This window comes from Camelus bactrianus, chromosome 34, assembly GCF_048773025.1.
Source record: "Camelus bactrianus isolate YW-2024 breed Bactrian camel chromosome 34, ASM4877302v1, whole genome shotgun sequence".
NCBI lineage: Eukaryota > Metazoa > Chordata > Mammalia > Artiodactyla > Camelidae > Camelus > Camelus bactrianus.
Genome location: NC_133572.1, coordinates 21,315,482 through 21,338,728, shown reverse-complemented (window position 1 = coordinate 21,338,728; position 23,247 = coordinate 21,315,482). Strand labels below are relative to the sequence as shown.

At 47.5% G+C, this 23,247-nt stretch overlaps 1 pseudogene; it reads right to left on the bottom strand.

The window, feature by feature from the left end:
• Positions 1-397: 397 nt before the first annotated feature.
• On the bottom strand, positions 398-3,782 carry LOC141575886 (glutamate receptor ionotropic, NMDA 2C pseudogene; annotated as a pseudogene).
• Between the last annotated feature and the right edge of the window lie 19,465 nt (positions 3,783-23,247).

Sequence of the window (23,247 nt, the reverse complement as noted above, 5' to 3'; positions counted from 1 at the left end):
ACAGGACGGCCAGCTCTGTGAGGGCCTGCCACCCCCAGGCCTGCCGCCCCCAGGCCTCAGGCAGTGCCTGTCCCGGGATGCCCTCCCCTGCCGGTCATCTACATCAGGTCCCAGCCTGGCCCTATGCCCTGGATCTGGAGCCTGACCAAGGAAGGCCAGAGAAACAGGGAGAAGGTGGGCCAGGGTTGCCCCCAGAACCAGAGGTGGGTTTGCCACCTGCCCAGCCTTCATCCAGACACGAATGTCAAAGCAGCCCAGGAAGTTTCTCCTCTAGAGCATGGGAACGTCATCCCCACAGCCTTCTCCTCCCTCACCTGTGTCTCCCTGAGCCCCCACCTCCTTGCTGATCCCACCCAATCCCAGCTTCCCAGGACCTGAGTGTCTCCCTGGCCCAGACTCAGCCCCACTCCCCCAGCCCCAGCCTGGCTCCAGGCTCCAGGGATGAGGGGACATGATTCTGAACAGGCATCTTAGGGGTGAGGACCACGGCGGAGCCCCCACTGATGCTGAGGATAGGCACGAGGGGCTGGGAGGAGATGACATCCGGGATCTGGGCCACGGCCTCAGTGCCGACGTTGCCCTCAGAGACGATGCCTTGGACGCGGGCAGCGCCCAGCAGCCCGCAGATCTGGGTGAGAAGACTGCTGGGGTTGGTGGTGTTGACCCCTACGGTGAGTGGTCGGATCTCTAGGAGCAGGTCCAGGAAGCTCTGGGGGATGAGGCGGGTATGGGCCTGGGCCTGCAATGGCCCTGAGCTGCCGAACACCACAGCCACCATCGCAGCCTGCTCGCCCTGCCCGGGGCCCAGCCCTGCCCAGGCATCGAGGAGTGAGGTGAGCAGCAAGGCCAGCCCCAGAGCCCCCCACCATGTCCACCAGAGGGTCCTGCAGAGACACCAGGATAGGCATGGGGAGGAAGGCAGAGGCACGAGGAGAAAAGAGACAGAGAGGAGGCGAAGGCCAGCGTCATAGGGGCACGCATCCAGAGCATGAAAGAGAAGGGGGGAGCCTCCTTCCACAAAGAGAGGCAGAGAGAGAGGGAGACAGACAGACACAGACAGACAAAGAAAAAGAGACAGAGGTTAGCTGAGCATCCAAGCGCAGCCCAGAGGGCGGGGGCTGGGAAGAAGATGCCAGGCTAGGTGCTCATTACTTCCGTTTTATGGTTGAACACCATGCTTGGAAACTCATCCATCTGGGTTCTGCCCCAGGAAGGTACACAGCACATGCTAATCTGGTGCCAAGTGCATGGATTTGAGTGGAGAGGCTTGAGTTCAAGTCCCAGTTCTGCCACTTACTAATTGTGTGATCTTGGGGAAGTTGCCTAGCCTCACTGAGCCATGTTTTCTTGCCTGCAACAATCACAGGACCTACTTCACAATGGTGTGAGGGGTGCCCGCTCTCATCAGCATCCTTATCCTACAGGTGACAGCCCCACAGCCAGGGGAAGGCAGGCAGCTCTGTAACACACACACACGCGCACACACACGTACCATTCTCCAACCTAAACTGGACCTAACATCTCCAAAGACCCTCCTCTGCATAACCCTGCCCGGCTCAGGGGCACTGGACATCCCTACCCTCCCCCCGTTGCCTCAGTTAGTAGCCGCTCTTCCACAGCAGGTGTGTGACCCAGTTGATTTGTTCGGAGCTCAGAGTCACCTGAAACCCTGAGGTATCTCACACATGAGCTGCCTCCCTAGGCCATCACTGACGGGAGGGGATTTTTACCATAACCCAAGGGCCTGACGTGTATCCCTGCTAAATGAGCATCATGGCTTTGGACTGGGACCAACAGCCACACTGGTGAGTGGTGCCCATGCATGCAGTTCTCCCTCCCAGCCGGCCATCAGCCACAGCTTTACCCCCTCTCCATCTCCATGACATCCCCCAAAAACTTCCCAACAGGGGAGAGTGGAAGGGCGACCAGGCCGGGCCTGGATGAATTCAGGAGGAGGAGACGGGAGTTTTGGCGGGGAAGGGAATACTGTGCTCACTTTTCTGCCCTTGAAACTCCCCCTGTGTGTGATTTCCTCGTACACTGACTTCCAATGTCAGCCTGGAGGTGCGTGTGCGTCTTGTGTGCAAGCCTGAGCGTGCTGTGCCCGCAGCTAGCTCCAACCAGAGGTTTCAAATTACACCTGAAAAGGGCACTGCCGTGCTTGTTCCACACTTCGCAAGGCCTCTCTGTGCTCCTCTCTGCCCGTCCCTGTAGGTTCCCCACCCTCTAGGAAGCCCAAAGCTTCCCCCACCTCTGCCTCCCAGCTCTGAGCTCCAGATCTCTGCTGCCCAGCACAGCAGCCTCCAGTCATGTGTGACTGTCGGGCACTTAAATGTGTCTCGTCGGAATTGCGGCGTTTCATGTCAAATACACACTGGCTATTGAAGACTTGGTGTTCAAAAAGGAAAATATCTCAATATTTTTATATGGATTACATGACAAAAGAACATTTTAGATACATTGAGTTAAACACAATATAGCCTTAGAATTCATTTCACCTTTCTTTTTACTTTTTCTACTGTGCCTTCGTTAGCTCTCATGTGGTTTCTTTTGGAAAACGTGGCTGTAGATGAAGGACCCAGGTCCTCCCTCAGCTCCAAGGGGGCGTTGTCCCCCGAGACTCTCTGATGGGAACGTGTCCTCCAGGACTGGAGTTGAGGAGAGGAAGCTGAGCGAGGTCTTGTCTCTCACAGAAACTGATCTCAGGATGCCTCTGGAGGGAGGGGTCCCAATCAGGCAAGTCTGTGAACTTAAAATAGCAATGGGCAGATTCAAAGAGATGCAGACTCCAGAATCTTAGCACCACATGGCATCCAGCCTCCCACACAAGGCAGGAGGGGGGGGCCCCACTGGCCTGAAACACTCCTCTGGCCACTGCAACCCTCAAACAGCACAGCTGCTCCCTGGTGCCCACAAATTAAGCCCAGACACTGGGTCTCATGGCCAGAGCCCCACACACTCTGACCCCGACCAACTGTCCTCCCCGCCGTGGACCCCACACTCTTGCCACTTAGGGGTGACCCTACTACCTCGTCTCTTGGCTTTTGCTCTGCTGTTCCCTCAGGCTAGAATGTCCTCTTCCCACCACCTCTCTCTTGTCTACACAACAGATCCCCGAATTTTCAGAGCACAACCTCAATCCCTCTCCCACAGAGCACCTGCCTTAGTTCATCCAGGCTCTGGAAACATGGGTGAGAAGACAGAGGGTCTGGGTCTGGCTCTAGGCCGGTTGCCCTTCTCCCCACCCCACACCCCCACTTCTCCTGGGTTGGGGAGCTCCTCTGCCAGGGTTTCCCTTAACTTTGCTCCGTGGCAGTTTATTTGCCAGCCCAAGATGCCCCCGGCCCACACTGGACTATTGTCTTAGACCTCTGCCCACCCACTTGGGGTCCACCCCTTTCACAAACGGGCTGTTAATATTTTATGAACATCCGGACCCCAAAAAGGGTCCAGGGAGAGGATGGCAATGGTCAGTCTTCCGGGACCCTCAGCATCACCTTGAACCGCCTGAGCATCTCCATGTGCTCCCCCAGTCTCAGGCAGGCTCCCACACACGGACATGCACACACACTCACACTCCAGACATCTGATGGCTGCCCCTTCTCCCAGGCCAGGAGCCTCGGTCCCAGGAGTCGGCCCACCCACCAGCCACGCTGTCTCCGGGGCAGCCGAGGGACCCAGGCTCCACTTCCCTCCGAGTGAGCGGACTCTGCTTTACCGTCGGGTTTTCCTCCCTCCGGCTGAGCTAAAACCCGAACCCAGGTGTCAGGGGAGATGACCATTTCGCCATCATGACCCCACTGACGCGGGCACGGAGGTCTCCCATCTCCAAGACTAACTCCCCCCTCCCCGCTGATTCCACCCGGACCCGCGGGGAACCTCTTACACTTGGCCTGTGAAGTTCGGGGTATTTTTAGGCCAGCGATAAATAATTCATAGGGAACGTGGCATCAGGCTCCCCCCACGGGAGGAAGGGGTGTGTGAGGCGAGAGCCACCGTCACCCCGCGGCTCAGGGACACTGGCGTTGCTGCAGAGGCAGCAGCGGCGACTCCGACTAACGGGACCCGCGCCACGCCTCCTGGCGGCCAAGCCTCCTGGCGGCCAAGCTGGGCACCACGCACTCCGCGCCCCTCGCCTCGAGGCTACCCTTTGGGGGGGGGCGTGTCCTCGCTCCCAGGCCCCCTTCCCCACTGCCCCAAGCTGGTCGCCACCCCAAGCCCCGAGGGTGGGGGTTGAGGAGCTCGCCTGACAGGCAGAGCTGTGGGCGGGTACCACCCCGGGCCTGCCCTGGGGCAAACCCAGGGGTCTGGACCCCTGCTGACCCGATCCCCTGAACAATGCTATTGGAGTTTCTAGTATGGAGTCTACTAGGAGGAGGCTCCAAACCTATTGGCACAGCCAGAAACTACACGGGTTCCGAACTAGAATCTGCTGAGTACCCTCGAAGTTCCTTTCCTCAGTTTCTCCATGGCCTGGATCAGGACCAAGCCAGGGCAGTGCCCCCATCGGAGGGATGGGACCCGAGCCGGAAGTCCTATCGGGTGAGCAGGGCTAGGGCTAGTGGGGTGAGCTCAGGGCCCAGTGGGGATTCCCCTTCGCTCACCCAGCAGTATCTTTGGATGGATCGTGGTGCGCACCCTTGGGAATTTTTTGGCTGCTGGGTGCCTTTGCCTTCTCATGGCCCTGGCCCTGCCCGCTTAGGCCTAGGCACCAATGGCCTTCCGCAGCAGGAGGCTAGGGGTTTCCCTTCCCCGCCATCAGGGATCCTGCTGGAAGACCCAGCAGACCAGAGCCAACCATCTGGTGCGGCAGCCAGGGCCCAGAGCACAGGGGCTCACGGCTCTCCCGGGTCCTCTTTGCCCACCAGTCCTTTCCTATCCTCGGAGCCTGGGTCCGCCTGGGAGCGAGGTCAGCACTTGGGAAGATCCCACAAAGGGGGAAGCCCAGGCTTATTCCCTGAGGTCAGAGGAGGGAGCGGTATGCGGAGCAGCGGAGAAAAGGAAGAGCTGGAAGGGGAGAACCTGGGGGGAATCACGGCGGGTGAAGGGGCAGGGATGTGAAGGCAGATGCGCGCAGTAGGTGCTCAGCAAACCTCTGGAAGCAGGGGACCGGGCTTCTGGAGCCGCCGACAGCTCTCTTCGTCCTCTCTGCTCTGTGCCCTCTCCAGCTCGCTTCTGTCTGGCAAACCCGGCCACGGCCCCAGCTCACAGCCCCGGTCCCTCCACCCCCCTCTCCCGCCCCGGCTTCCAGCAGCAACGGTTGCGGGGCCGGCAGCCCAGACTCCGCGTCCCGCACCGCCCCCTCCCCCGCGGTGCCGTGGCCCCGGGAGAAGAAGGAGCTGGAGAGCTCGGTGACCCGGGAGACCATGTCTTGGGCGCCTCGCCCGCGTCCTTCCCTCGCGTCCGCCGTGCGCCTGTCACCTGGGTCTCTCTTCGTCACCTCCTCTCCGCCCGCCCCGGTCCAAACCCGAGGCCCAGACCCCGAGAGTCTCGGTCCCCCGACCGCCCCCTCCTCAGGCTCCCTGCGCTGGCCAGACTCTCCCTGGTGTCCCGCGTCTGCCACCATTGTCCTTGCCCGAGAGGCGCCTGAGCCCAGCCCCAAGTTTGCGGCGCAGCTGGCGCCCCCAGCTCGCCGCCCCGCCACTCATCGAGGGGAAAGGGCGCTGCGCCCGCGCCCAGAGCCCGCACCGGCCGCCTCCCGCGAGGTGCACGTCCCGGCGCCTCGGCTCCGCGCGCTGGCGCGCTCTGTCCTAGCTCGGCGGGCGCCTGAGCCCGGGCGCCCCGGGGCCAGTGCCCGTGGCCCGGCCTGGCGGGCTGGGCTGCGCCCGCCCCCGCGCCCCGCTCCGCGCTCTCCTCCCATGGGCGGCTAGGCGCCCGGCTCCGTCCCGGGGTGGGATGCACCCTGCATGTCTGGCTCCCGGGGCCAGCCAGCCAGCCGGCTGTGGGAAGCGCTGGCAGTCACCTGCGGGGGCCCGCCCGGTAACAACCATTCTTAACTCAGCCGTATTTGACTCACAAGCCATGTTTTGCTGATCTGTTTTATATGAATATATATAATATATATATAATTAAATATAGATATCATTCTACACACCTATGTAGAATGGTAACCTGGTAATTTCCTTGAAAAAATTGACTTTCAAGTGACTTTGTCATTGATTCATCTTTACTCATTTATTTGTGTTTTACAGTTAAGTTGTGTTTAGAAAACAGTTCAGCAGATGATGTCTGGGGTATGGCATTAGGATAACACCTGCTGTTCCATAGTTTCAGTGTGTCTGCATTTCTTGGCATGTTCCTTAGAGACTCTAGTCTGTAATATAGGAAGGAACACTGGGTTCAAAACTACTGACGTTGGAAGAAAGCAAGTAAAGCTTCATTTTCTTAAGTATTCTTTTTGACAACAGAAGGCAAGAAGAAATCAGATTCTTACAGTGGAAGAAAGTATCAGCCAATGCAGAAACAGACATCAGTGGAAACTTTATATTTATTTTCAAAGTAACTTTTTCTACATACCTTCACCAGTATCCAAATGGCAAAAAGAAAACTCACTTCAGTATTGCAAAATTTCTTGAATTTGAATGTTCATATAATCTAGTCCTAACAAAATCTAAAAGCCATTGTATTACTGAAAGACATTTCCAGTGTGGGGGTGGGGAAGACCTAATTACTTGCTTTTTATAGGAGAAACACACTACACAGCACACCTGAGTTACAAGCAAAGGATAGAAAAACATATACCATGAAAACACTAATCATAAAAATGTAGGGCTGGCTGTATTACTTCTTTCAGAAGATGTAACAATCCTAAATGTATATTCACTTAATAACAGGGCTTCAAAATACACAAAGGGAAGACAGAACTGAAGGAATAAATTTAAAAGTTCACAATTATAGTTGGAGATTTCAACATTCTTCTCTAAGTAGTTGCTGCAACAAGTAGACAGAAAATAAGCATATGGGAGGGGCTTCAAGAGGGTGGAATAGAAGAACATGGAACTCACAAAATATGTACTAAATTCTGGCAGAAGATCATATACAAGTGGAGCTACAGGAAAAGTCTTCACATAACTGTGTAGGAAGGAAAAAGAAAAGGAATCAGGATCAGACCTGTGCCCAGAAAGGGAGTGGTGGAAGGGGAGAAGTGGCCTCACCCTGGAAAGCCCCCTCTGCAGAGAGGAGGTCAGCTGGGACAGAAGAAGAGCTTCAGAGGCTCAGAGGAGAGTGCAGCACCTGCTCTGTGATGGACGGAGTGGGGAGAGACCAGCACAGATGGCCCCTGTGGTCCCCAGCCCAGATGGGAGCCTGCTGGTGTGTGCCAGAACTGGGTGCTGGAGCTTGAGCTGCAGAGGACAGACCCAGGGAGGGGGCTGGGGCTGGCTGCACAGAGGCAACCTTGGGGGGCTGGGGTGTGGCCTGGGCTGAGGCTGGGAGTGTGTGTAGGGAATCCTGTGTGTGCTGTCGAGGGCTCCAGTGTCAGTGCATGTGAACGGAGGGGCAGGACTGAGCCACAGCAGCCTACTTCTCAACTTTCTCTGGAAAATAGAATAATGGAAATCACCCAATCAAAACAGCAGATAGAAAAACAAATTTAAAAAAGAATGAAAGCAATATAAGAGACCTATCGGGTAATATAAACAACCTAACCTACTACCTAAAAGAATTAGAAAAAGAAGAATAAACAAAACCTAAAGTCAGCAGAAGGAAGGAAATAACAGAGGTCAGGGAGGAAATGAAGAAAAATAGAGATTTAGAAAATGATAGAAAAAAATCAACAAAACCAAGAGCTAGTTGTTTTTGTTTGTTTGTTTGTTTGTTTTGACAGAGTAAACAAAATTGACAAACCTCTGGCTAGGCTCACCAACAAGAAAAGATAGAGGACCCAAATAAACAAAATAAGAAATGAAAAGAAGAAATTACAACCTATACCACAGAAATATAAAAAAATCACAAAAGAATATTATGAATAATTATATGCCAACAAATTGGATAACCTAGAAGTGGACAAGTTTTTACAAACATATAGTCCACCAAAAGTGAATCAAGACAAGATAGGTAATTTGAACAGACTGATTACGATTACTAGAAGTGAAATAGAATCTGTAATTTTAAAAAAGTTCCCTGCAAACAGAAGTCCAGGACTGGATAGCTTCACTGGGGAATTCTACCAAACAAAGAACTTTCACCAATCCTTTTCAAACTCTTCCAAAAATTGAAGAGGAGGGAACACTCCCACAGTCATTTTGTGAAGCCATTAGCCTGATACCAAAACCAGACAACGATATCACCAAAAAAAGTTATAGACCAATATCTTTTATGAATATAAATGCAAAAATCCTTAATAAAAATATTAGCAAATGAAATCCAACAACACATAAAAAAGATCAGATACTACAATCAAGTCAGATTCATCCCAAGGTCACAGGGATGGTTCAGCATATACAAATTAATCAATGTGATACACCATGTCAATAAAAGAAATGGTAAAAGCCCATGATCATCTCAATAGATGCAGAAAAAGCATCTGATAAAATTCAACATGCACTCATGATAAAATCTCTTATCAGAGTGGGTATAGAAGGAACATATCTCAACATAATAAAAGCCATTTATGACAAATCCACATCCAACATAACAACTCAATGCTGAAAAGTTAAAAGCCTTCCCACTAAAATCTGGAACAAGATAAGATGCTCAGTCTCACCACTTCTATTCAACATGGTATTGGAAGTCCTAGCTCTAGCAGTCATCAAGAAAAAGAAATAAAACTTATCCAGATTGGAAAGGAAGAGGTAAAATTGTCATTATATACAGAGGACATGATACTATTTATAGAAAACCCTAAAGACTTCACACAAATCCATTACAACTAATAAATGAATTCAACAAAGTAGCAGATATTAGATTAATATACAGTAATCTGTTGAATTTCTTTACACTAACAATGAAATATCAGAAAAAGAAAGTTAAAAAAAAAATCCCTCTTAAAATCGCATCAAAAAAAAAAAAAAAGGATACTTAAGAATGAACCTGACCAAGGAGATGAAAAACTTATTAGCAGAGTACTATAAAATATTGATAAAGGAAACTGAAGATTATTCAAAGAAATGAAAAGATATCCCATGCTCTTGGACTGTAAGAATAAATATTGTTAAAATGGCCATGCTACCTAAAGCAATCTACAGATTTAATATGATCCCTATCAAATTTCCCAGGACTTTTTTTTTTTTTTCACAGAAATGGAACAGATAATCCTAAAACTTATATGGAATCACAGAAGACCCAGAATTGCCAAAGCAATACTGAAGAAAAAGAATGAAGCTGGAGGAATAACACTCCTAGACTTCAGACAGTACTACAAAGCTACAATAATCAAAACAGCATGGTATTGGCATAAAAACAGACATATGGATCAATGGAACAGAACAGAGAGCTCAGAAATAAATCCACATACCTATGGTCAATTAATCTTTGGCAAAGGAGGCAAGAATATACAGTAAAGAAGACAGTCTCTTCAGCAAGTCCTGTTGAGAAAGCAGGACAACTGCATGTAAATCATTGAAGTTAGAACATTTCCTCACATCATACACAAAAATAAACTCAAAATAACCAAAAGACTTAAATATAAGATAGGACACCATAAATCTCATAGAAGAGAACATAGGCAAAACATTCTCTGACATAAGTTGTAGCAATGTTTTCCTAGGTTAATCTACTTAGGCAATAGAAATAGAAACAAAAATAAACAAGCAATTAAACTTAAAAGCTTTTGCACAGCAAAGGAAACCATAAACAAAATGAAAAGACAACCTACAGACTGGGAGAAAACATTTGCAAACAATACAACTGACAGGAGCTTAACTTCCAGAATTTACAAAAAGCTCATACTACTCAATAACAACAACAACAAAAATACTTATTTAATTGATAAATGGGCAGAAGATTGAAATAGACATGTCTCCAATGAAGACACACAGATGGCCAAAACATACATGAAAAGATGCCCAATGTTGCTAACTATCAGAGAATTGCAAATCAAAACTACAATGAGGTATCCCCTCACTCTAGTCAGAATGGCTGTCATTAAAAAGTCCACAAATGATAAATACTGGAGAGGGTGTGGAGAAAAGGGAACCTTTCTACACTGTTAGTAAGAACGAAATTTTTGCCAATATGCAGCCAGTATGGAAAACAGTATGGAGATTCCTTTAAAAACTAAAAATAGAGTTATCATATGATCCAGCAACCCCACTCTTGAGCATATATCCAGAGAATACTCCAATTTGAAAAGATAATGTACCCAAGTGTTCATAGCAGCACTATTTACAATAGCCACGACATGGGAACAGCCTAAATGTCCATCAACAGATGACTGGATAAAGAAGATGTGGTATATTTATACAATGGAATACTACTCAGCCATAAAAACCAACAACATAGCGCCACTTGCAGCAACATGGATGCTCCTGGGGAATGTCATTCTAAGTGAAGTAAGCCAGAAAGAGAAAGAAAAATGCCATATGAGATCGCTCATATGTGGAATCAAAAAAGAAAAAAAAAAAAAAGAAAAAGAAAAACCAAAAATAAACAAAGCATAAATACAAAACAGAAACAGACTCATAGACATAGAATACAAACTTGTGATTGCCAGGGGGGCGGGGGGTGGGAAGGGATAGATGGGATTTCAAAATTGTAGAATAGATAAACAAGATTGTACTGTATAGTACAGGGAAATATACACAAAATCTTACGGTAGCTCACAGAGAAAAAAGTGTGACAATGAATATATGTATGTTCAGGTATAACTGAAAAATCGTGCTCTACACTGGGATTTGACACAACATTGTAAAATGATTATAAATCAATAAAAAATGTTAAAAAAAAAAAAAAAAAAAGAACAACTGGGAAAAAAAAAAAGACTCTGAAGCCCTCGCCCTCCTGCTTCCCTGTCAGTCACAGCAGGTTTCACTTGTATTGTCCCCGTATTTAAGCTAGACATGTGCTAGGTATGGGCCCCGAGTTAGCCATACGCCTCAGAAATCTAAGGCCAAAGAACCTCAAAATCAGAATCATTACATAGTAAGTCATCTTGCTTTACCTGATCTCCTCAAGTCCACACTTCTTTCATTCATTTAACAAATATCTCTTGAGCATGATTATGTCAGAGTGCTCAGCTAAGTACTAGGACTGCAGCCTGAGCAAGGCAACTATGGTTCTTGCCATTTAAGGACCTCCTAGTTTGGCATAGGACGGGTGTTACATAATTGTAGAAGTACTTATTATTTCTATTGAGATAACACTTTGTCAAGGGTACATACAACATGCTGTGAGTGCTCTTATTAAGACATAACATATCTGGCGATGTCAGGAAAGATTTCCCTCAGAAAGTAACATATAAATTGAGACCTGAAAAATAAATCTTCTAGGAACTTACCAGGTAGCAGAAGAAGAAGGAGGAGGAGAAATTAACTAAGCAGATGATGGAACATGTGTGCAAAGGCCCTGAGGAGGGAAAGAACCTAATTTTTTAAGGAACTAAAAGAAAGCCTATGTGACTGAAGCATAGAAAATAAAAAGCATGACGTGAGGCTCAAGAGGTGGGCAAGTGCCAGATCTTGTAGGGTCCTGAGTTAAGAGGAGAAATAGACCTTGGTCTCCTGATGGCTTCATGGTTCTTTTTGTTCTTTCTCTCTCTCTGTTTTCTCATGAAGGGTGAAATAGCTCAACTGGGAAAACAAGGCCTCTGGGTGTCATTGGTCATTGTTTTACAACCTCCCAAAATTGAGCTGTAGATGTTCCCTTTTTTTTTATCAAGGCCACGTCCCTGTACTAGTCAGCTGTGTGCCCTGGTCTCCTCTGTGGTTGGGAAGGGTGGGCCTCACCTGGAGCACTTGCTACATTGGGTCCATTTCTGGACTAAGCATGCATTTCTGCGAGAGAATGATAGCTCCGAGAATGTGTGCATTTTTCTATTTCTCTGCTCCTGGGTTTTTCCTAGTAAACCTCATTCTATGACTAAAAAGGGCATCACCACTGATGTGCACCTCCCTGCACTTTGCACATTATGGGTCTTTGGGGTCCGAGACAAGGGGGGTGTGGGTTTAGTTAGGAGGCTACTGCAGGAGGCCAAGTGAGAAGCTATAGTGCCTTGAGCTGCATGGTAAGGAAATGGAGAGTAGAGAGATTCTGTAGACATTTAGGTGATATAATCCACCAGATTTGGTGACTAAGATGTGGAAAATAAGAAAGAGGATGGAAATTTCAAGTATATTTTCTGACCACACAGTATGAAACAAGAAATCAACCACTGAAAGAAAAATGAGAAAAAAATAAAGATTACATGGAGACCAGATAACATGCTACAAAAAATCCAAAGGATCAATGATGAAATCAGACAATACACTGAGACAAACAACAATGAAAACACAGCTTTACAAAATCTACAGGATGAAGCAAAAGCGGTTCTAAGAGGGGTGTTCATAGCAATACAGGCCTTCTTCAAGAAACAAACAAAAAATCTCAAACAACCTCACCTAGGCAACCACCTAAAAGAATTAGAAAAAGAAGAAGAACAACAAAAACCCCCAAAAGTCAGCAGAAGGAAGGAAATAATAAAGGTCAGAGAGGAAATAGAGATTTTTTAAAACTAGAAAAAAATTAGTAAAAACCAAGAGCTGGCTTTTTGAAAGGATAAACAAAATTGACAAACGTCTGGCCAGGCTCACGAGAAGAAAGGAGAGAGCACCGAATGAAACAAAATAAGAAATGAAAGAGAGAAACAGCAACCAATACTGCAGGGAAAAAAGCACTCATGAGAAAATACTATGAACAGTTATTTGCCAACAACTTGGATGAACTAGAATAAATGAACAGGTTTCTAACAACATCCAGCCTGCCAAACCTGAGTCAAGAAGAAACAGATGAATTTGGACAGATGGATCACTAGCAATGGGAAGGGGGAATTATATTTATTTATTCTTAGAGGAGGTACTGGGGGTTGAACCCATGGCATTGTGCACGCTAAGCATGTGCTCTACCACTTGAGCTATACCTTACCCCAAGTTCTCTTATATCTTAGGCTAGAAAATAAGATTTATTTCCTTTACTGCCTGTTCATGGACTTAATAATTCCATTTACAAGAATGTGCCCTTAAGAAATAATTCAACACAACCAAAATGTTACATGGTAAGGAAGTTCATCAAAGCATTATTTATAGTAAGGAAAAACAAAGTGAAAAGGAAAGTGGAGGGTATAGCTCAGTGGTTGAGTGAATGCTTAGCATGCACTGAGGGCCTGGCTTCAATTCCCCAGGGCCTCCATTAAAGGTAAATAAATAAAAACCTAATTGCCACCTTCAATAAAAACAATTTATTAAGCTAGAACAAGAGAAATAAAAATAGGGGGTGGCTCAGCGCCCCCGCTCTAGGCTGTGCGCATAACCGAAGACAGGCCCGGATATGCAGCGCTTAGGGTGTGCGTCACGCGAAGAAGGCGCCCCCCAGAGCTGACGTTGTAAGACCCCAAGCATCCTGTGTAGAAGCCCAGAAAAAAGTACAGATTTTACCCCAAAAAGTTTATGTCAGAATTGCATTTCATCATTTAAACTTCCTTGTTTGCAAGTTTGCTTCCTCTGATACTCGGGAAAAAGAAGCTAAAAAAGTTGGTTGAAGGTGCCAGGGCCTCCCCTCTGCCTCAGTTTCCTCGTAGAGAAACTGCGCGTTGAGCTTGGGGAGGCGCCGCGGGCGCCGTCGCTGTGCAGGTCCAGCGGGCAGAGGCCGGGCCTGCGAGGGAGGGGAGGGCCAGCCCCGCGCCTTCTCAGCTCCCGGGAGACGCATGGTCACTGCTGTCCTCACGAGGAAAAGCAGTCCCTGTCCCCCGTCCCCCCCGGCGCCAGACTCGCTCCCGCGCAGCCGCACCAGGCTGGCCGCCGCTCGGCAGGACGCGCTCGCCTGAGTCTCGGCCCCGGGCACCTGGCGGGGCCACCAGTGCCGCCTGCAACTCCGTCTTCTCACTTACCACGTTCCAAAGACTTTTGCCCCAATGTGCAGTACTTTTTATAACCACACAAATGAGTCATTTTCTTATTCTTAAGAAAAAAAAATGTCTGACTTAAAAACATATGAAAGTCCTGGGCCATACAGCTCGCCACAAGCATGGCTGGTGTGGCCAGAAGCTCCTCCCTCCCAGGAGAAAGGGCAGAGGCCAGGGGTCTTCACAGGTAAGGTTTCTCTGAGGGCTCAGGGCACGTGAGCAGCAGGCCCAGCGTGACCCCAGAGGTGCGACACAGGCTCACAGGGCCTCTAAGGCTTCGGAAGATGCCAGTGTCATTGCAGAGAGAGGGAAGGCCACCCTCCTGACGAGCACAGGTAACGAGACTTGGAGGAGGACCTGCTGGCCGGGGTCCCAGTCTGCCCATCCCGCGGCACCGCCCTTTTCTATTATTTTCCCTCCATGGGCTTCAGATTTTCAGTCTCTGATCCCTTGCCCTGACCCTGGGCCCCAAACTCTAAACAAAGATGTGTAGTGAACATTTCCCTGCCCAAATTCGCGTAGGTCAGAGGCCATGCCACCTCGTCACTCACCGAGTTCCCAGGGCCTCACCAGCACCTGGACACGGTGGACTCAATCACCTGAGTCACTCCTCCTGCCTGAGCACCTGACTTCAGTCTGAAGCCAAGACACCTGGTCCCTGCACTGATCTCAGAATTCTTACCTCACCAAGTACGAGTGCTGAGAGTGGTCAGCCCTCCCCCACCTCCCAACTCTGGACCACCACGAACACAAGGCTGGCACGGGCCCCTGGGATGCTCATTCCATCATGGAGGCCTCCTTGGCCTCCAGGATGTGGTCTGTCAGGATCCAGGGCATGGACATCTCAATGGGGAACTGGATCCTCCTGCCCATCATCAGCTCCAGGAAGAACTCTTGGAACCACAGCTGTGAAAGGTCACAGCACTGCTGGAGTGTCTCTTGAGGGATTCAAATAACACCACATTAATCTTCTGCAAGCAGAAAATACTCCACTGGGCACCAAAAGGGGAAGGGCCAGGCTCTCAGCCCTGAGCCCTGGGAGTGGACGTGAGCAGGGAGGGGTCGCCAGCACCTTACACAATGTGTGGCCCTGGACAAAGCCACCCAGATGTGCCCATTCTCACTCACACACAGAGCAGAGCCAGCATGCGGCCCCAACACCAGCACCCAGCTATGGGACCTCATCAGTGCCGCGTGCCTTCTGGCAGGACTGGGTGAAAAAATGTCCTTTTTTTAAAAGGAGAAATAAAAACATGATTACTTTATTTCACTGTGGATACAGATGCAGGATGACATGCATTCTTGGTGCAAAATATGGACAGATGGAAAACAAATGTTTCCATCCTTCTGTGAAGTGGAAAACAACAGCCTTACTTCTGCTCTAACCTGCAGCGCCCGCAGCCAAGGCAGAGTCCTCCGTCTCTGAACCAGTGGCTGCAGCACAGGAAGAAGCGTGGACGACTCCATGATGACGAAGGGCACCCCCAGGACACCCTGGTCATCTCCAGATGGGCTGCCCTGTTAGGTCACCTGCCACCTTCCACACACGGCAGCCAAGGCGGCTTCTGGTATTCATCACTGCCTGGGTCGCCAGCCAGGTGACGGTTACATTGACCCATGTTGCTGACCCAGTGCAGGTTACAAAGACTGCATCCAGGTCACCAGGCCAGCACTGGCTCCACAGGCCTCAGCCTTCTAAGGGCCATGTCATATGGAGGGAGCCCTGGCCAGCTGAGCATTTAAAGCAATAAGTGAGGGAAGGCCACGTGGGTTACACGTGTCACCACCTAAGTGCATGAAGGGACCGCAGGAGGGGATGGCCAGGCAGGCGGAAGCTTTCTAGGATGTGTTAGTGGTGTCAGAACATGCCAGGCCGGATGCTGGTCGGCAGTCTTACCACTGCGATTTATCAGGTGGGTGTAGAAGAATGATTCTCCGTGAAATTTTTCTATGTCCAATATGGTGGCCCCTCAAGGCTGCTTCTCAAGGTTTTCTTGGAACCACTTTTGTCTGCAGCGAGGAACTCTAGCATGGTTCTCACCATGTAAAGCAGTGTTATCCAAGGAAACACCGGCAGGGGGAGAAAATACACATGGTACCTTAGTTACACAAACGCAGGTCAACCAGAGAGGCTGCCCTGCGGCCACTGAGCCTCCTCACGGGGCAGCGCCCATCGGAGTGGCCGGGTCCCTGTGGCTGGGGACCAAGAACTCGGAGCAGAGCGGTTCACCTCGTGCAGCAAACATCTACAAGAAAAACAAACAGTGCCTCACCTCCGAAGGTTAAAAGAGGCGGATAGGTGTAGGACTGCCTTAGAAACGCGTTCACCACATGCAACAGCCTTTCTGCGCCCACAGCCTTGAGCTGCCTGAGCAGCTGGGCGGAGCACAAGGACTCCGCCATGGTGTGCACCAGGCAGAGCTAGACACGGACAGATGGGGACAGACGGGGACAGGTGGGGAGACAGCGTTATTCACGCACAGCATCCTCCTCCCGCCACAGAGCCTCCTCCCTGGAGCCCGAGAGGCTTCGTGCAGAGCCAGCAAAGTGCTCTGCTGGGCATTCCTGCAAGCCTGGCAGGAGAGAAGCCCCCGACACAGAGACACAAGTAAGAATTACAAAGTCCCCAGACGGGGAGGTAAAGCAGAAGGGCTTGTGACAGCAGAGCAAAGCCGCCCCGGGGACAGGAGAGGCGGAGAGAGCCGGGAGAGGGAACTGAGGACTCGGGACATGGCAAACCTGTTTTTAATATCCCCCAAATTTTATCTTTAGAAACGATCGTCTTTAGATCCAGTGTCAAAATTATCATAACATTTAAGCCCCCATCAGGAAACAGCATAAACAAGAACATGTAGACTTTCACCCGCACTTTGGGACAGGGGTTGATGCAGTCGAATTAAGTTCTGTGTGCAAATAACTAGACCCGTGAATTGCAGGCTGTCTAGGCTCCAGATTCACTTGGGCAGGCCGTAAAGGAGAAGAAACACAGGCAATACCTGACCTGCCTGAGCAGACAGCAGTGAGGTCATCTCACTCCCAGCCCCCCTCAATGCCCCCTCAGCCCAGGGTAAGCCCACCCAGGGGAACAGTGGAGGAAGGGGAGCGGTGGATGGGAACCTGGGTGCTGGAGGGTCCCACACGCTGCGGCGCCTTGATGTCAAAGCCACTTTTGGGGTCCTTCTTGGCCCGCAGGGTCAGGTCATTGAAGGGCTCCTGCCCTGTCTCTCAGTCGTACACAGTCTTCCTGATGGCCTGCAGGACACTAACCTGCCCGGTCAAGTGGTCAGGACAGACACCGTGCTACAACATGTCCTCACCTAACACACGGCCAGCTCTCACACGTGAGTTCCTCTGCGGGCGCAGGGGCACGTGGCAATGGGCCAGTTCAACGTGAAACTTTAAAAATAGGTTGTTTTCTTGGGGACCTTACTCTCCCCAGAAGACCTGATATGGTTGCAATTTGCATCAGTTAGCCCAGAAGTGATGTTTTATTTCTTAAACACTGAATCATGTTAAGGGCAGCAAGAGAACAGACCACAAACATCCACCCAGACCTGAAACTTGACTTCCCTGTGACTGATCCCATTTTCTGACTTAAACATGAAGTAACCAACACAACCATGGGGACTGGGCCTGTGTCCCCAGCCCATTTGGAGCATGGTCCTGTTCCCAACACAGCTCTGCCGTGCGGAGACCCCAACAGGTGCCACCCTTGGAGCACGTCTCCCACTTCGTGAGGCTGCATCACAGTGAGCGTGAGCAAAACCAAGGCATTACTGGAAACATGAAAACCTCCACTAAGTCCTCTGGGCGAGGGAATGAAAACTGGGACGCCTCAGACTGGAAAATCTTTTTAATGCAAAGTCCTACCACACCAGGTGACAATTACCCCAACCATAAAGCAACAAAGTGAAATCAATACACATGTGAGCCCCTGAGCTACATTTTACAAAAATGTCTCTGAAAGACAACTTTATCTATAAGGCTGCACATTAATAGAAAACTAGCTCACAGTCACTTCAGGAGCTCTACAATATGTATGCAGTTGTTGACCAATTTGTAGGAGGGGCCAAAAGGAACAGAAGCAAAATTACTGATGATAATGCATATGAGACGGGAGATGAGTTGCTGGCCGGCGTGTCTCTACAGGCCTGGTGGACAAAATTGTCAGACAGATTTTGAGAGATCCCCAGGCCCCAAGTAAACACACCCTTGTCCCTGGGTCTCCAGACTGCTTAGACCTTCTGCAGTTAATTTACTGTGGGTGGTTCAGGTTGAGAATTGGACTCACTGCATTACCTTTAAAGGAAATTCACCAAAGGGATGCCTAGAGGTTGACAGTAAGTGCACTGAGCATGCGTATGAAAATGTAGCTCTCCAGCTGTTCACGCCTAAGCTGATCCTACTGTTTTGGAGGCTGAGAGTGCAGGGAGGTGTGTGTGGTGCGGCTGACCTCCGGATGAGGTTTTTCTTTGTGATGGCCTGCCTAAGCAGCTCCCTCTGGGTGACCTGGGAGAAGTCCTGCAGCACAGCATAGATGGTGTGGTGGATGGCATGTTTGAATACACTCTTCATCCTACTCACCAGCACCCACAAGCCTCTGATCATGGTGATGACCTGCAGGGGGATATGTGACCTTCAGTGTGCTGGAGGGTGACAGCTGAGCTCCGTGGGCCTGGCACACACTGGGAGGCTGCCTCCCCTGTGCACAGGGCCTCTCCCTGGCCTCCTGCTCTGCACCTGCTGATGTCCCTGCTCCTGGGTCTGACCCCATCAGACCATGAGTGCCTTGAGGGCAGGGACTGATCTGCTTGGCCTGGAGCTATCAGGGGCCTCTGGTAACTGACTCAAAACACTTCTGAATCCACCACAGTGTATCTCTCTGTGAAAGACTTCAAAAGAAAAAGAAGATAAAGATTCAGGAAGGCAAATGTGTTATTATCTGAAAAAGAAAAAAGAATTCACAAGTTTGTAGCCCAAATCCTGTATGGTAAACAATAATGGCACAGTGATTTAATATGCATAAAAAGGCTAGAAGGAAATACACTGCTCAGACTTCATCTCTGTGATGGCATCAGAGACCCTACTATCCTCATTTCACAGAGAAACATGCGTGTTTTCTCTGCTTTGGAGATTTTTTTGCTTTCCTAATAACAAAAAAAAAAAAAAGGAAAATTTCCATTTAAAAAGGCAAATTTTCCAATTCAAGTTGAATTGAATTCAACTTCATAGCAATATGAATGAAAATGAAAATATTACATATTCAAACTCATGCAATGTAGAATAGGTTTGCTAAAAGGTAAAAAAAATCCATACATTAGAAAACAAAAAAAGCCTAAGATAATAATAATCTAATATTCAGCACTAACTTATAAAAACATAAACTCTCCCCAAAATAGAGGGAAATGAATAAGAGCAAAAATTAATGAAACAGAAAGCAAGCTTATAATAGAGGGTGATCAACTAAGATGAAGCTGTTTTATAAAGAAACAAATGCCCAGCAATACTGATCAAGAAAACCCCAGACAAGGCATGAATTATAAAAACTACAAATAAAGAGAGGGCCATTTCCAGACAATTTACAGATATTAAGAGTTTATAAGAATATACTATCGGATAAACATAAAGATTGGTAGAATAGAATTGAGTCCAGAAATAAACCCTCACATTTACAGTCAATTAATTTTCAACAAGGGTGTGAAGGCTAGTCAATGGGGAAAATTTTGTCTTTTCAACAAACAGTATTGAGACAACTGAGTAACCACATGCAAAATAATGAAGCTGGACCCCGTGTAGGAAAGAGTCAAGCCAGCAGGCCTGGGATGACCGAACCCTGCACACTCCCAGGAAAGGCCTGGCCCTTGGCTGGCTCCAAGGAACTGACTCTCAGCCACTGGAATATTCTGCCTGAAGAAAGTCTGTGTGTCAGAGGCTCTGGGCTATTGCAATGTCACCAATACTTTATGCTAACAACTGATTTATGGCAAAAAGCTATTTTTGCTCTGGGTCCAGAGTCTGAGCAGCTGTCAATCACACATGTGCTACAAGCCTACATGACTGATCCCCAGTAAAAATCCTGGACACCAAGGCTCAGGTGGTCTTCCCTGGTTGGCAGCACAATGCATCTGTTGTCCCCCATCACTGCCCAGAAGAATGAAGCACTTCTCCTGCAGCTCCCCTTGTGGGGGGAGAGGAACACCCGGTATTTGCACCTGGTTTTTCCTGGACTTCACTCATGTATCTTTTCCCTTTGCTAATTTTAATCTGTGTCCTTTTGCTGTAATAAATCATAACCTTAAGTAGAACAACTACTTAGATCTGTGAGTCCTTGTAGGAAATCTAGCCTGAGGGTGGTCTTGGGGACCCCTGACACAACACCCTAACTCACATCATAACTCAAAATGGAGCATACATTTAACAGGCAGCAGAACATGGGAGTAGATCTTTGTGACTTAGGTTAGGTAGTAGTTTCTTAAGATATGACATCAAAAACACAAGCAATAAAAGGAAAAATTAAAAAAATGAATTTTAGCAAAATCAAAGCCTTTCATGCTTCAGAAAACCTCATTAAGAAAGTAAAAAGACAGCCCACAGAATGGGAAAAATACTGCAAATCGTATATCAGATAAGAACTGGTATCTAGAATATATAAAGAACTCAATAATAAAAAGACAAATAACTCAAATTAAAAATGGGTAAAGGATCTGAATAGACATTTGTCCAAAGAAGATATACACATTGTCAGCAGGCACATGAAAATATGCTCAACAGCATTAGCTGTTATAAAAATGCAAAGCAAAACCACCACGAGATACTATTTCTCATCTAGTAAGATGGCTAGACTTGCAAGACAGACATCAGGTGTTGGCAAGGTACAGGAGAAAGTGGAGCCCTCAGGCGCTGATGGTGGGAATGTAACGGAATGCTACCACTTTGCAAAACCATCTGGTAGTTTCTCTAAATGTTAAACACAGAGATGGATATGACCCAGCAATTCCACTCCAAGCATGTCATCAGAAGGAGTGAAAACAAGTCTACCCAAAAACCTACACACAAAGGTTCACATCAGCATGAAAAAGTAGAACAACTCAAATGTCCATCAGCTAACAAACTGATAAATAAAACGTGACCTACACATAGAATGAAATATTATTTGATGATGAAAACAACGAAATACTGATACATGTGTGAACCTTGAAAACATTCTGTTACATGAAAGAAGCCAATCACAGCCACATATTGCACGATTCCATTTATATGAAATGTCCAGAATAAGCAAATCTACAGAGTCAGAAAACAGGTTGCCACAGGCCAAAGGAAGGGGAGAGTTGGGGGTTGACTACCAATGGGTGTGGGTTTCTTTATGAGGTAGTAAAAGGGTTCCAAATTTGACTGTGGTTGCACAGTTCTGTGAATATACCCCCTCAAAGCACGGAATTTTACACTTTAAATGGGTGAGCTGTATAGTGTGTGGAGAAAAATCTGTTGCCAAAATAAGACGAGAATTTATTATAAAAAAAAACTATGTCAAAAAATTAGAAGATTTAGAAAGATTCTTAGAAAATCCTTGAAAATACAACTTAGAAAAACTGATATGAGAAGAAATAGAAAATCTGCACACTCTTTTTTAAAAAAAATTGGGGGGGGGAATTAGGTTTGTTAATTAATTAATTAATTTTATTTTTTGATGGAGGTACTGAGGATTGAACCCAGGACCTTGTGCATGCTAGGCACACACTCTATCACTGAGCTATATCCTCCCCGCTACACACTCTTATATATAGCAAAGAAACTAAAAGTTTCAAAAAACATCCCTTAAAGGAAACGCTTCACCAGTAATGCTAGAAAACATTTAAGGAAAAAATAACATCTTGCACAAACCACTGCAGACAACAGAAAAGAAGGGAGTGCTCTGTGAGCCATTTTGTGAAGCCAGCATCCAAGAACCAGAATGGAAGGTTATAAAGGAATGTTACTCTCTCCTTAGGTGTGGGTTAAGCCCATTGCTTTTTCCTTCCCAAAAGCACCCTATGAAAAGGGGGTGGTGGTGCTTGGTGTGGGTAACTTCACCATAGAGACATATGGCAGACACTCCCTCAGCCAGGTGATCAAGGTCAACACCAGCAGTGATGAATCACAGTGACAGCATGGACCTTTGATATGATGTGATGAAAACAGCATTGCAGCTCTGTGGTCCTCCTTCCCAAAAGCTATAACCCCAGTTTAATCATGAAAAAAGCATCAGATAAATTCCAACAGAGGGACATTCTAAAAACACTGACCAGCACTCCTCAAAACTATGAAGACCATCACAAACAAGGAAAGTCTGAGAAACCATCACAGTCCAGAGGAGCCAAAGGATGCATGACTACATGTAATGTGGGACCCAGATCAGGGGAAGAACATCAGGGAAAAGTGAGGAAATCTGAATGAATCATGGGCTTCAGCTAATAATAATGTATTAAGATTGGTTTATTAAAAATGCAACAATACTAATGTAAGATGTTAGTAATAAATGAAAATGGGGGGGTATATGGGACTTCGCTAGTACTATCTTTGTGATTTTTCTGTAAATCTAACAGTGTTCTCAAGTGAAACATTAAAAGAAAAAATTATTAAAAGCCACACTCACTCATTAACTTTGATGCAAAAATCCAAATCAAATGTTAGCAACGTATATCCAACTATATATATATATATGTGTGTGTGTGTATATTTATATGTAAAGCTGAGTTCATACCAGGAATGCAAGGCTGGCTTAACATCAAACCTGATGCAAAAAACCCTGTCAATGTAAATCCACATTAATGGAATCAAAGACAAAAGTCATACAACTATCTCAATGGATACAAAGTGTTTTTAGAAAACTAATATCTATCCAGGATAAGAATCTCTTCACAAACAACGAATAGAAGTCAACTTCCTTGCTCTGATGAAGGCTGGCTACAAGGAATCAACAACAAATATATCATTTGGTGAATTGTTGAAAGTTTTCCCTTTGAGATGAGAAACAAGACAAAGATGCCTGGAGCCTCCTTCTGTGTAATGAGTAAGGATCCTACGCAGTGTGATTGGGTCAGGGGGAGAAGAGAGAGAAATAAAATTGTCATCATTTCCAGATGATATGATTATGTAAGTAGAAAGTCCAAAAAAAACTATGGAAAATGTATTACAATTAATAAATGAGTTTGGACAAATTGGGGATACAAGGAAAG